Source organism: Prinia subflava, chromosome 17 (genome assembly GCF_021018805.1).
Source record: "Prinia subflava isolate CZ2003 ecotype Zambia chromosome 17, Cam_Psub_1.2, whole genome shotgun sequence".
Taxonomy (NCBI): Eukaryota; Metazoa; Chordata; class Aves; order Passeriformes; family Cisticolidae; genus Prinia; species Prinia subflava.
The window spans coordinates 4,399,260-4,412,304 of NC_086263.1; the positions used below are offsets into that span (position 1 = coordinate 4,399,260).

The window sequence follows — 13,045 nt, forward strand, 5'->3', positions numbered from 1 at the left end:
AAAGAAAGCAACCAAAAATCCAAACCAGACTCATTTGATTATTTTTAACGACCTCTGTGTTTTCAACACTTAATAAAAGTATTACTTGAATGATCCTGTACAAAATTTACCGTGTGAATTAGTATTGTGAAGAGCATGTCTGCAATATTGTATTTTCTAGAGAGCTTGTTTGTGCAGCCATTACCCAAGTCGTGTGTGGATCTGTGCTAAACAGAGCAGAAATGATAGACTTTCCGTCTATTTGATTTATATGTGAAGTTCTGAAGTGTCATGAATTATGCAAGAGACTCCTTGGATGGCTCTACCTTGTAATTTAAGTCACAAATTTCACACGCTGATAGTTTAGTGTTTCTGTCTTAATTCTAGAGTGGGACCCAATATATCCAGTGCCAAGGGCTGGCAGATTTCTGAGCCATCAACCCCCCTGTGTTACACGTGCAGGATGGAGCACAGAACAGGCAGTGCTGGAGACATCTCTCCTGGCTGTCCTCATCCTTGCCTCAGCTTACCTCCCCTTCCTTCCTGGCTCATAGCCAGCCCAAAAAGGTTTCATGCATTAGGGCAAAGAAGAAGAGGAAAGCACATTCTCTTAAATGAGCTCTGCAAATTTATGTTTGTTGCCGTGCCACTAATTTCTTTATATGGGTTGAGCAAGAAGGAAAGCAAAAGCAAAGGCACTGAAGAATATTCCTTGCTATTATGACAGAGGAATCCTTGTGAATTAATTACACATTTTTGTGGCTTATGCTTTAAAATGCTTTTGGTCTTTTTATTTTAAGCTTGGTAACTTTTTATTGCCCTGAGTTTCTCTTTTCTCCGGTACTGGGAGAAAGTTTAAATTGAAGAGCATCCTATTTGCTGATATCTTGTAGTATTCTTTGCAGGTCTACTATGTCTCCTCTTATCTGTCTCTTTGCTAAGTTAAATTCCTGGTTATTTCCAGTTTTTAAAACTTGCTTCCATAATCATTTTTGATTGTTGTCCAACTCTTGTCAAACACCACAGTCATTGGTTTAGAGCAAGACTCCTAAGCTGAATAGACACTCCAGAAGAGATTGGATATTGACTAAAAAGATAGTCTTCCCTACTGTACCTTTTTTGTTCTTTTATGCTCTCTGATTTTGCTTGGTTTTTGTGACCACTGCTGCAACTTGAACAATCCACTGTGATGGCCAGCTCAGCCTTTTCATGTTTTGAAACTGTTTCTGTTCAGTCCTGAAGTAAAATACTGACAGTGCTAAAATCAATGGTAAAAGACCCGTCGATGGGAGTGGGACAGGAGCTCATCCCTCATCATTTATTGCTCTCAATTGATTGTGTTTCCTCACCCCGTTTTGATTTTTCAGTTTGAAGAAATGTCAGTCACTTTATCAGAGAAGTCAGGGATGTGTTTTCCCAACATTTTCCATAGCAAAGGCTGGTGAAAAGACATAGTTTGGATTGTCTGCAATGCCCTTATCTTCTTCAAGTGCTCTATTCAATCCCAGCTCTAGCAAATCCAATGATTCCCTGCAAAGTTTCCTGCTTCTGATATGCAAATGGGCTTTATTGTTATTTGGTTTTGTGTCCTTTGCTATCTGCTCTTACTTGCTTTTTGCCTTCCTAATATCCAACTTGTATTTTACCTGTCAGACACCTTTTCCCTTCTGTTTCCCCTTGGAGTGAATTTCCATTCTCTGCAGGATAACACTTCAATTCCACTAACCTGTTATATTCAGGGAATATGGTATAGTTATTTGCTCTTTTTATTGTGGATCCTTTCCTTGCATTCTGGTTTCCTTTCTTATAGAGGAATGGACAGAAAATTTTGAAGTAGCTCTCATGCTGTTTATAAAGAATTAGATTTCCTTCCTTTTGACTTTAGGGTCTATTTGAAAAAGTTTTAGTATGGTTCAGTTTTTAAAAAAGATATTTTTTTCTAAATTGCTGTGTTATATTGAAAGCTGTGGATGCTCTCCCTCAAGAACAGAGCAATGAAAAGACAGATTTCCAAGAAGTGTGTTTATCTGTGGATCTGCACTGACATTTAACACCTTGTTCACCAGCCAGATTTACAAATATCCAGACAAATATTGCTTGCACAATTCAATTACAGGTGCCCAGGTTTAAAATCTGTTATGCTGGGTGTCATTAGCCATTGCTCTTGGCTAATTGTGGAGACTTCATAAATAGATATATGCAGATGGATCCCAGGCAGATTTAACATGGCTTTTGTAACATTATGAGGGTCCAGCTGTGTACATCTCTCTGTAGGTTTAATAATGTAAGTTTTTATTATGAAAGAGAGCTTCAGTAGCACTGTGTCAACATTGTACCTCCATGTGGCCTTTATTGTTGAAGGAGAAAAATTACGTTTTTTTCTAATTCCTGCTAGCTTTGAGAATAGTTGATTTCCAGTCAAGGAGATTTAAATGCAATTGGTGTGGGGACACAGTGGTATTTGTTTGGTAGGTCCCAGTGGTTTTACTTTCAGTAAGAAGTTTATGACATGCTTTTGAAAGAAGAATAATCAATTGGCCAGTCATTCACAAAAGAATGCTGTTGTGACTGGGGACAAGCTGTTAGAAGCAAGACCAGTTTCTGAATTCTCTTAATCCCAGGTTTATGTACATATGAAACTGCATACACCATTTAAAATGGATCTTAAAATTTTGCAATGTGAACCTAAAAAGCTGCAGGGCGATTGTCTGAACTGTACAATTACTGCCAGAAGTGAGTGAATCTCCTCTGTGAAGGACTGAATCCATGCTGAGGTGAGACACATCCCAGGCTTTCTCTGAGCACCCCAGGTCCTTCCTTCATGTCTGAAAGGATGTCTAGTGCCACCTAAACCCCAATAAGATAGAAAAAAAATAAACTTGTTCTGTGCAACATTTCTTGAATCTTTAACTGCTGCCCAGGGTGTGCTCCCAGCCCAGCTGGAGCCAGGACCTATTTGCCACAAAAATTGTTAGGTTTATTACAAGTTTGCAATTTTGTGAAGAGTGCTCTTGTAATTCATGTTCAGAAGTACTTCACGTGCTCTTGGGAATGCTCCTGTACTTCTAGAAAGTGTCTTTCCCAGTGACCAGTTTTAATCTGTTTAGATAAAATAGTGTAACACGGAGTTCTGTCAGAGTGAGTGCTGGAACAAGAGGTGCTCAGACTGTGTGTCTGAGGATTGCTAACTCTGATTGTGGTGCTGTGAAACAGGAGAAGAGGGACAGGATGAAAGGGTAGTAAATTATTAAAGACAGGATGACTTAGCTGAAACAATACAAAATCACTGGTGGGTGGTAACATACTGTCAAAAGTTACTCTGAGTCTTCTCTAAGCATCTCTGGTTTTCATCTCTTTGGATCCATATGTTTGTTAGCCTTGAGTGAGGAGGAAGTGCCTCTGAGTCTATCCAAAATCAATAATCCCCCAGCAGTGGGTTATTTAAGTGCTGGTAGACTTTTGGAGTTGCATAGCATCAAGCATGCTTTAAGTCATTAACAAAAATAGCAAATGGCTTCTTCCTAGAAGGTTGGATCTGTGAAAAGTATGTCACAAAGTTATGCTGAAAGGAACATGTCTGATGATTTTGTAGAGTGGTTTGGAGTGCTACATTAAATAATTATGTGTGTTAAAGTGTTTTTAAGTGAGACATTTATTCATTTTATGAAATCAGCTTTTACCTGTGTACACATACAGATGCAATTGTATTGTACATAAATAATTCTGAGGAAAACTTGTTTGGTTTTTGCCTGTGGCTTTCCTGCACCACTCCTGTTGATGGCAGCAGGAGATGTGTGTGTAAATAAAACGGGCATTAGCTGGGCAAAAGGGGGCAGGTAATAGTAAAGCAAATGTTTCTCTAGTGTTTCCTGTTGGAAGTGTATTATACTAATAATGGAAGTAACTGTCAAGGTGTGGTAAGAGCTGAGGTTGCAGTGATGCTCGGTGGTTTATGTGCGCATATAAAAATGTGCTGCTTTAAAGTTAATTCTACTTTTGCATTAAACTTGAGAACATTGTGCAGTCCTTCTGTTTTGGGCTGACCCCTCAGGAGCTGAAAGGCTGTGTGATGAGGTGTGTGTTTGGTGGGGGATCTTGAGGCAGTTAACTTGGAGGAGTGATCCCTACGTGTCTGAAGTGCTGAGCAGCAGCAGCCAGCACGGCATTAGGGGATGCACTGCCCTGTAGAAGATGTGCAGTGCAGAGGTGTGGGTTGGCTCTGGCCTGGGAAGATGATAAGGTATTTGTCCTCTGACTTCACTGTTAGAACCAAATTCCAGCTTGGTCACTGCCAAAATTTCTCTGTTGGCATCTACTGAACCTGATACTTCTGAGCAAAAATAATTGATATATTAGATATTATGTCTGTTGTTCCATCTGCCCTGTTTACCTTGAGATATTTCATATTCTTTGGGATTTAATGGCCTGTAAGTTTGATGTTTTCTTTTCTTGGTGTTAATTTGTCCAGGTTTGTGCCTTTTTTTAGTCATGTTATAGAGGCCATCTCTCTATCTGAGGATTTGTGAAGGCTTAGTGATGCTCTGGACTGCAAAATGATTTACCATGTTGAACTTTGTTATTTTGGGGAAGTGAGATGTGTACAGCCTTTGCTGATGTTTGGGGGATTTAGTGTACCAATTACTGAGTTGTGCTTATTAATTTGGGTAAGAAATCTGGGAGTAGGAAGCGTTTAAAGTGCTTTAGTGTCTTGTCTGAGCCTGCAGGTGAGTAGATTATTACTACAGTTTTCTGCAGCATATTTCTGGTCTTTACTAGCTCTTTTTCCTGCTCTGTCCTTTATGTAAGTTATTAGAATAAGTGATCTTTCCCCCCTGGTTTCTTTTTTTTCTCCCTTGTTTCATCTCCTCTTTCTCTCCTACTGTTTCATTCATGACCTCTCCATCTCCTAGGGGTGTGGGCTGCATGAGCTGCCTCATGCAGCTCTGTTCCACGTTAAACAGAGGTGTCCAGGTGTCCATCAGCAGCGTGTCAGGGAGGCAGAGATGTTCAAACCCAGTTTTCTGTGCTGCTCATCTCCTATCCGTGGCTCTGCTGGGGAGCCTGAGCTGGACCAGCCTGGAGTCCAACCTGCCAGGGTCTGCAGGGTGGCTGGGACACTCTCAGGGCTGCTCAGCTCAGCCCATGCCATCCCTGGCTCTGAGTGTTCTGCTCTTGCCTGAGAGGTTTCCATGGGGTACCTTGAGCTGGCTCCCGTGGCTGGGGAAGGAGTGGCTCACTCGCTCCTCTCTGTAATTGTGGCTGGAAGGAGCAGAGCAGAGTTCCAGGGCAGAAAACCACGCCAGCTCCTTCTCTAGAGGATGGCATTGTGCTCCCCCTGCGAAGGAAGTGGAATTTTCACCACAAAGTGGCTGTCTTGCAAGTCACATTCCCCCACGGACACTTTTTATTGCCAACTGCTATCAATGACCCAGTTTTTATTCTATTTCAATGCCACATTTTTGTCTCTAGATGTTTGCCACCAGTATGCTACATAGCTGATAATGCTTTGACAACTCTTACAGCAGTGTTTATTCATCTAAATCATACCCTGCTGGCGCAGGCTATTCTATCAGCATGGTGTGCTATTTCATTTATACTACCTATTATATCTGGTCCCAACTGCTCCTTGAAGGAAATATTTCAAGGAGCTTATTTCGAGGCCCTGAGTGCTTCAGAGCTGCAGAAGCAAGGAACCTGGTCCAGCTCCTGCTCCACAGTGAGGAGATCAAAACTGACATCCCAAATAGATAACATAATGCTGTGCTGGGGCGGCCAGGCACAGTAATGACTTGTGATCATAGGCATTATTGCTTCTAAGAGGCTTCCTTGCTGAGAGCCCTGCCTGCCAGCTTTGCAACTGTGCCCCACGTGTGCTCCTTTGCTTATGCTAAGGAATAGCAGGAACACACTGCTCACTTCAGCCCCTTTGCGTGGCAGTGCCAGCTCTAAAATAGATCCTCCTCGAGGATACACAGAACCCGACACTGACTGTTTCCTCCGATGCTGTTTATGGAGTGCCTGTTTGTATTTCGTTGTTTTGGCTGGGGAGAGGATAAATAACCACCCTCTTTTTCCCGTGCTGCTGGGTGAACTTGGGCTTTGTGATTGTGTGAGTGGGTTTGTGGTGTGAGGACAGCAGCCTCACCCTGCCAGCTGACTGCACCGGAGGTGTCTGGGGCTCTTCGGAGATCTCAGTGCCTCATCTTGTCATTTAGGTATCACCTCAGCTTCTTTTACCTTTTGATTCTCACAGCAGGAAAAGTTTGCAAATATGATGTTGAAATAGAAGACAGAAAATATTCTTATCCTGCTTTTGTGGGGTTTTATAGATACTGTGATTTTAACTTCCCTCATTTTTGCATGCTTGAATTTGGTGAAATGTTAAAGCTGAAGCTCCTCCACAAAACCAAAAAAAAACCACCAACAAGGATAAAGAGAGCAACTATGCTCTGTCATCTTTAGTCATGTTTGCTCAGATAAATTAGCTGAATGCCATTGATTGCCCTCTGAATGTTCTTCATAAGGCACAGTTACAGTTCTTAGATCACTTCAGCAGGTAATTCCAGCCAGCTCTAAGGCAGATTTGAAGCACAAAACAATGCAGAGGTCTTTCAAACACATTGTCAACCAGAGATGGTCATAATACTGTGACTTGAAAAGTTCGTTCTAGAAAACATTACCAATTAATTTCTAATCTGTCAAGTTTAATTGACCAATTAAACAATTTAGGATTTTCTTCCTGCTTGTCCCTGAAAGAGCTGAGCTAATATTGGCTTTTTAAGTTTTCTTGTACTTTGTATTGTCTCTTGGGCTCTCTACTTTTCCCTACCAATTATTTTACTTGTTACATTATTGACTTTTTCTTCTATCTGTGCAGTCTAAGCAGCCATGGCATGCAAATGCTTTGGCTGTGCTTTGGGTTCATATGTATTGAGAAAAACCACTGTTGCACATTTTGCTGAATACACTGAGCATAAATTTCAAAGGCGACCTTGGTGTGATGAAACAGCCAATTTCAACTCCATTTATATTTGACCTTCTGCATCTTTGCTCCACGTTACAATATGAGAATTAAAATTGATCCTTCTGAGGGGATTTTTTTGGGTGAAAATTAGCTCATTTTCACTGCATGCATGAGTGGCTGTGTCAGGTTAGCTAAGACCAATGATGTTTTCCATTCTCTTGTAATTGACATAATTGATTGTTAATGGCTTGCAACTTGATCAGAAGGTGTTTATTCCTCCATTCACCAACCCTTTGTAAGTGCAGTGTATACTGTGCATTGCTTGGAGATGAGAATAGGTTTGTAACTTCTTGTTTATCCAGCAAAATCCTTACCCTTGCTTGCAGGAAGCTGCCTCTCCATTGGAGAGGTCAGAGTGGTCAGGTAGCACAGGCAGCTGCAGGATGGGCCAAGTTTGCAGTTAAAAGCTCTGAAGATCGTGAAGAGAGGCTTCCTCTCTTCTCCCTTTAATCATGAGGTGAATTTCTATTCCTGTGCCAGTCTGTGCCTAGAGCTAAACTTACTCCCTGCATGACTACCCGTGGGTCTCAGCTAAGGATGGCTCAGTGGGTTATTACCCCCAACCCTGAAAATACTTTTTTTTAATCCTGTTTATACTCTCAAGTTTCCATTCCTCTCCCACACATCTCTCTCTTCAGCTTTCCCACACACCCAGCCACCCACAGAATTACTTTAATTAAACGTTACTCATGTGTGGGCTTGCTTACCACTTCTCCCTGCTTAATTTGTTCCTTTCTAGGGTCAGTGTGAAAGAGTGGCTTGATTCAGACATTTATCTTTGCTATCCATCAGTATTAGAAAGACAGTAACGAGGCATGTCCCTCTGTCTTGGCGTAACCCACGAGCAGGTGAATCCACCCCTGAGTTTGGAGCTGCTTTATGCTCTACCAGTGGCTTGACAGGCTGAGATAGACATTGCAGGCAGAGGAAAATGTTCTTACTCACCAGATATGCATTTAGAGAAGGGTTAGAAGCTCTTCTTTTCAGACTTTGCTGGAAAAAGAATTAGACTGAGCTAATACTCTATCGTGCACATCATGCTCCATTTGGTCTTTCTGTGATATGCAAAGAGAATTGGTTGGTCGTTTTAAGTTGCACAAATGTAGACATTAAATGGCCAATAATTTATTAATTAACTGTAGAAATTCCGGAAGAAGGGATAAGAGAGTTTTTTTCTGTCTTTAATTAATCCTACACGTGTATGACAATTTCTTTACAAAACTGTGACATCGTGTCATGGGTCGACCATGACTGACCTCACTAAGATATTGGGAGGTTTTTATATAGAAATATAAGATATTGCTAATTTTAAAAAATTAGTTACAAAACCGTCCTCTTCTTTTGCTTGCTTCTTGCCTGTTTTTAATTTTTGTGTGCATTTTCTTTGTCTTATCTTCCTTTTCATCTCTACACTATTCCTTCTTATAGCCTTTCTTTTGTTTTCCATTTATGTTGTTTTTCAGTGTGAATGCTTTGTCTCTGTTTTCTGTCTCTTCCCAGTTTTTGGCTCATCCCAATATTATCTACTAGCTTGCTTTCATTTCCTCCTCCCCTATGGGAGGTACCACTGATTTTAATGTGGCGTGGAGAGAATTTGGAATCTCTGAAATAAATATATAGAGGATGTGAAGAATATACATGAACTATCTGGTATTTTTGTATCTGAATTGTGCCAGCTTGCTGGTTTTAGATGCTTTTTCAGCTGATATCCCACACAGTTGTGTTGAAGCCTCAGCATACTGTGCTGCCTTTTTTGATTTAGAGAAACTTCTCAACAGCTTTTTAAGAGAGATCCCTTAGGTCTTCTGCTGTTCTTGCTTAAAGGGGCTTCTTGCATTTGCTTTTCCAGCAGAGACCTCTTTAAATCTCACCCACTGCAGCAGCTGCCACTGCCTCTGGTCTCTTCCCTGCTTGGGAAGTTGCCACTGCCTCTGAAATACGAGTGTACCCCAGCACACAAAGTGAGCTGCTGTTTAACACCCACCTGCCAGTGCAGCAGGATGTGTCAGTGCTCCTTCCTGCCACAGCAAACAGCTCTGCACGAGTGAAAGGAGGGGTAAAAAAGCACCTGTGTCCAGCTCCTCAGCTGCCTCTGCCCCCAGGTCTGAGAACAGCCCCGGGTGGGGCAGGCAGAGAACATGAAAGCCTCTCTGTGCAGCAGAGGAGCAGAGTGGTTGCCATTGAGGACATCTCAATCTCAATAAACTGACTGGCTGCAGACCCTGGGGTGAGACTGGTACTGCCTCCCAGTCCCTCATCCCTTCCAAAGTAAGGATGGAGGGTTCCTCTTGCTGTGCTTTTTTTTTTGCTTTGTATTGTAATCCAAATACTTCTTCTTTATTCTCTGATTTATGAAAGATAAAAGCAGCAGACTGCCTTCTGATTCAATCAGAAGAGGAGGGTGTGCTTACAATCAAGTCTTTTCTGTGTCTCTCTGGGTTTTTTTGTTGCTGTTATAAAAAGTGCGTCAGAAGATGTCAACTATTTAATTTCATAAGGATTCACATAAGTTCCAGCTGTTCCAGAGTAGTATCTAAATATTTGATTTGAAAACAAGATGTGTACCAAGGCTGCAACATATTGCAGGCATGTTCACCCAGCTAGCCAGGAAGATCTGAGCCTGCCTGTGCTAATTAGTGTTTGCAGATGAAGCTCCTCCAGTGGAAGTTAAAAAAAGATCTAATGGGTTATAACATAACATGTGAGAAAAGAGAGATCTAAAAATCTCAAAGTATGTAAATTCATGATTTTTTTATGTTATAATAATACTGGGACACCTAATTTTTCTTTTCATGAGGATGTGATTTATTTTTTAATATGTTCATGTTACAAAAGATTTTATTGCTGCTATTGTTTAAAGAGATTTATTGCCAAAAATGTGGTTATAGAATGTCAATTTGTTTAAAATATTTGCAAGCATTCATCGTAAAGCTAGAAGATACTCAAAAAGAAATCTTGTGGATTTTTACTTAGAGAAAAAATTCATAGTTTTGGCCAGACAAATTTGCTTTAAACTTATGCATTTACTTGAAAATGTAGCAATTCTGTTGCCTATGTACTTAGAGTCCTCATTCTTTTGGTTTTAGAGGTATGGAAATATTGATTGTGCTGAGAAATATAGTTTCTTGTGGACATATTCCACCCCATTTCCTTTCCTACATCGTTTACAATTACAGTGTTGCCAAATCTAGTGAAGCAGATGCCAAGTTTCACCTCTGAATATTTCTATTTCCTTGTTCTCATTCTCAGAAGCTTCCTTTTTTTCTTTAAAGAAAATCTGACAGGGACAGGTGGCAAAACTACCCAGAGCTGGAGCAGCAGAAATAATAGAGCTTGGTTGTTTGTATATGAATATCACTTTTGACCTCTTTTTAAATACAGAATGTGTTCTCATTTTGACACCGTGTTTAGGAAAAAAATATTAGCTTGTATTGAAAAATAAAGGATGTAAAAGAGAAATTAAAATGAGATTTAAACAAATGTAGATTTTGAGCAAATTGAAGAGCTTGCATTTTACAGTAGTCCCCTAAAATATTGGCCTTAAAATGCGTTGCAATTAGCCTAATTGGAAGAGTCAACATATGAGCAGTGTAGACATTGAACCACTTTTAACAGCTGACCATGGTTTGATCCTCCTGAGCGGGTGATGTTATATCCCAGTAAACCTCTGCCGTGGTACACAGGAATACGGCTACAGAATCCCATTTTAGACTGAAGGGATAAGGACTGCAAGCACTTCCAGTGGAAAGGTCTGGAAGTGCACAGGAATTGGCCAGAGCTGCTCCTGGAGGGATTGGATCTAGGAACGGGTCTGAGATTGGCTCTAGGAACGGGTCTGAGATTGGCTTTAGGAACGGGTCCGAGATTGGCTTTAGGCTGGCTTTAGGAATGGGTCTGGGATTAGGTTTAGGAACAGGTCTGGGACAGGCTCTAGGAACGGATCTGGGATTTGCTTTAGGAACAGGCTCAGGACTGGCTTTAGGCTGGCTTTAGGAACGGGTCTGGGATTGACTTTAGGAACAGGTCCGGGATTGGCTTTAGGAACAGGCTCAGGATTGGCTTTAGGCTGGCTTTAGGAACAGGTCCAGGGTTGGCTTTAGGAACAGGTCTGGGACAGGCTTTAGGAACAGGCCCGGCCAGGACTGGCTTTAGGCTGGCTTTAGGAACGGGTCTGGGATTGACTTTAGGAACAGGTCCGGGATTGGCTTTAGGAACAGGCTCAGGATTGGCTTTAGGCTGGCTTTAGGAACAGGTCCAGGGTTGGCTTTAGGAACAGGTCTGGGACAGGCTTTAGGAACAGGCCCGGCCAGGACTGGCTTTAGGCTGGCTTTAGGAACAGGCCCAGGGCTGGCTTTAGGAACAGGTCTGGGATTGGCTTTAGGAACAGGCCCAGGATTGGCTTTAGGCTGGCTTTAGGAACAGGTCTGGGATTGACTTTAGGAACAGGCCCGGCTGGGACTGGCTTTAGGCTGGCTTTAGGAACAGGCCCAGGGCTGGCTTTAGGAACAGGCCCAGGGTTGGCTTTAGGAACAGGTCTGGGACTGGCTTTAGGAACAGGTCTGGGACTGGCTTTAGGAACAGGTCTGGGACTGGCTTTAGGAGCAGGTCTGGGACTGGCTCTCGGAGCAGCCCTGCCCGTGGGTGCAGAGCTCCTGGGGGCTCTGGCTGTGTTTGAGGGCAGGTGTTGGGAGGCTCCTGCACCCTGCACTTGCTGGAGTTCACATCCCGGCTGGCAGGAGCTGTACTTGTGAAACGGCTCACACATGCAATCAAAGCACTTTCACACCAGCCTAAAATGCTGCTATTGGCTTCTTCCCGTCTCCAGCAAGCGTTTCCAATTTTAGAACTTGCTCTCATTTCTGAGCTGGGCTCCCTCTTCTCTTTTTTTCCCCACTGAGTTGAAAGCGTTGCACATCCATCCCTTTTATCTCTCTGTTCCCTCTTGAAAGGAACTTGCAGCCATTTCCTGTGTTACTTCTCTTTTTGCATGTACAGCAAAGTCAACTTTCCCAATTTTAATGCATTTTAGAGACAAAACGTGTTCAATCAAAGGCAGCAGTGGAAGCAGTGATTCCATTCTGTGCTTTCTAATGGAGGGAGCCCCCTTTTTTATCATTTTATTGTTATCGTGCACTAAGAGATGCTTCAGTTTTCAATACAACTGAGGGGTTTTTAAATTTTTTTTTTAATTATTATTTGTTTTGTTTTGTTTCTTTTCCAAATACATACTTTCAGGACAACAAACTTGCTATATCCCAGGCTCCCACGTGTGTCCCTTAGCCCAGTGCATCTAATTTTTCTGCCTGGAAATTTCCCCCGGTTGTAATTTGAGGATATGGGATATTTGTCTGGGGTTATTCAAAGTTAGGTTTCCTAAACAGACTATTGCTTGCCTAGAAGTGTAACATCTACTCACTCTGTGCCAGATGATACAGGTGATGTTGATCCTAACTAGGCAAGTGAAGCAAGTCTTGCTGTAGCAAAAATCAGTCATTTTGTGTGTCACCTTTCTGAGAGAGAAATGTGTCACCCCTCCCAGCCATGCATGCCCTGGCCACCCACTATCAAAAATTGCTTTCCACTATCATCAGCTGTTTAATATCTCTACAGACAATCTATTCAGGTAGCAGGAGGAAGCTGCTCTCAGTATCTCCAGTTTCCTTAACCTAAACAATCATAATGTCTTGCCCCACATTTGAGTAGCTTCCTAATTAATTGAATTATTGATTTGACATATTTCAGATACTGATCATTTAGGGCTGCTGAGTTTAGAAGCAGCTAGCTAGGAGCTATAATTTAGGAACCTGATACTTTTTATTTTGATTGAACTTACTGTGCCCTGAGTTTTAAAGTCTTTTGTCTTCAGGGGGAGGAAGAAAGGGCTTTTACTTCTGAATATTCAGATTTTGGGTTATCTATCTGTCTGTCTATCTATCATCATCTACCCATTTGTTTCCATGAAGAATGGTGCTTTGCCTTTATTGTAAGAAAAAAGAGATTTTTTGCTTCATCATGGGCTTATTTAGACATTCCCAGGAAGGT

The 13,045-nt window shown here is 41.8% G+C and overlaps 1 protein-coding gene across 34 annotated transcripts in view; it reads left to right on the forward strand.

Moving 5' to 3' along the window:
* RBFOX1 (RNA binding fox-1 homolog 1) overlaps nucleotides 1-13,045 on the forward strand; it is an 818,485-nt gene that overhangs the window by 690,905 nt on the left and 114,535 nt on the right. The gene's annotated exons all lie outside the window — the stretch shown is intronic.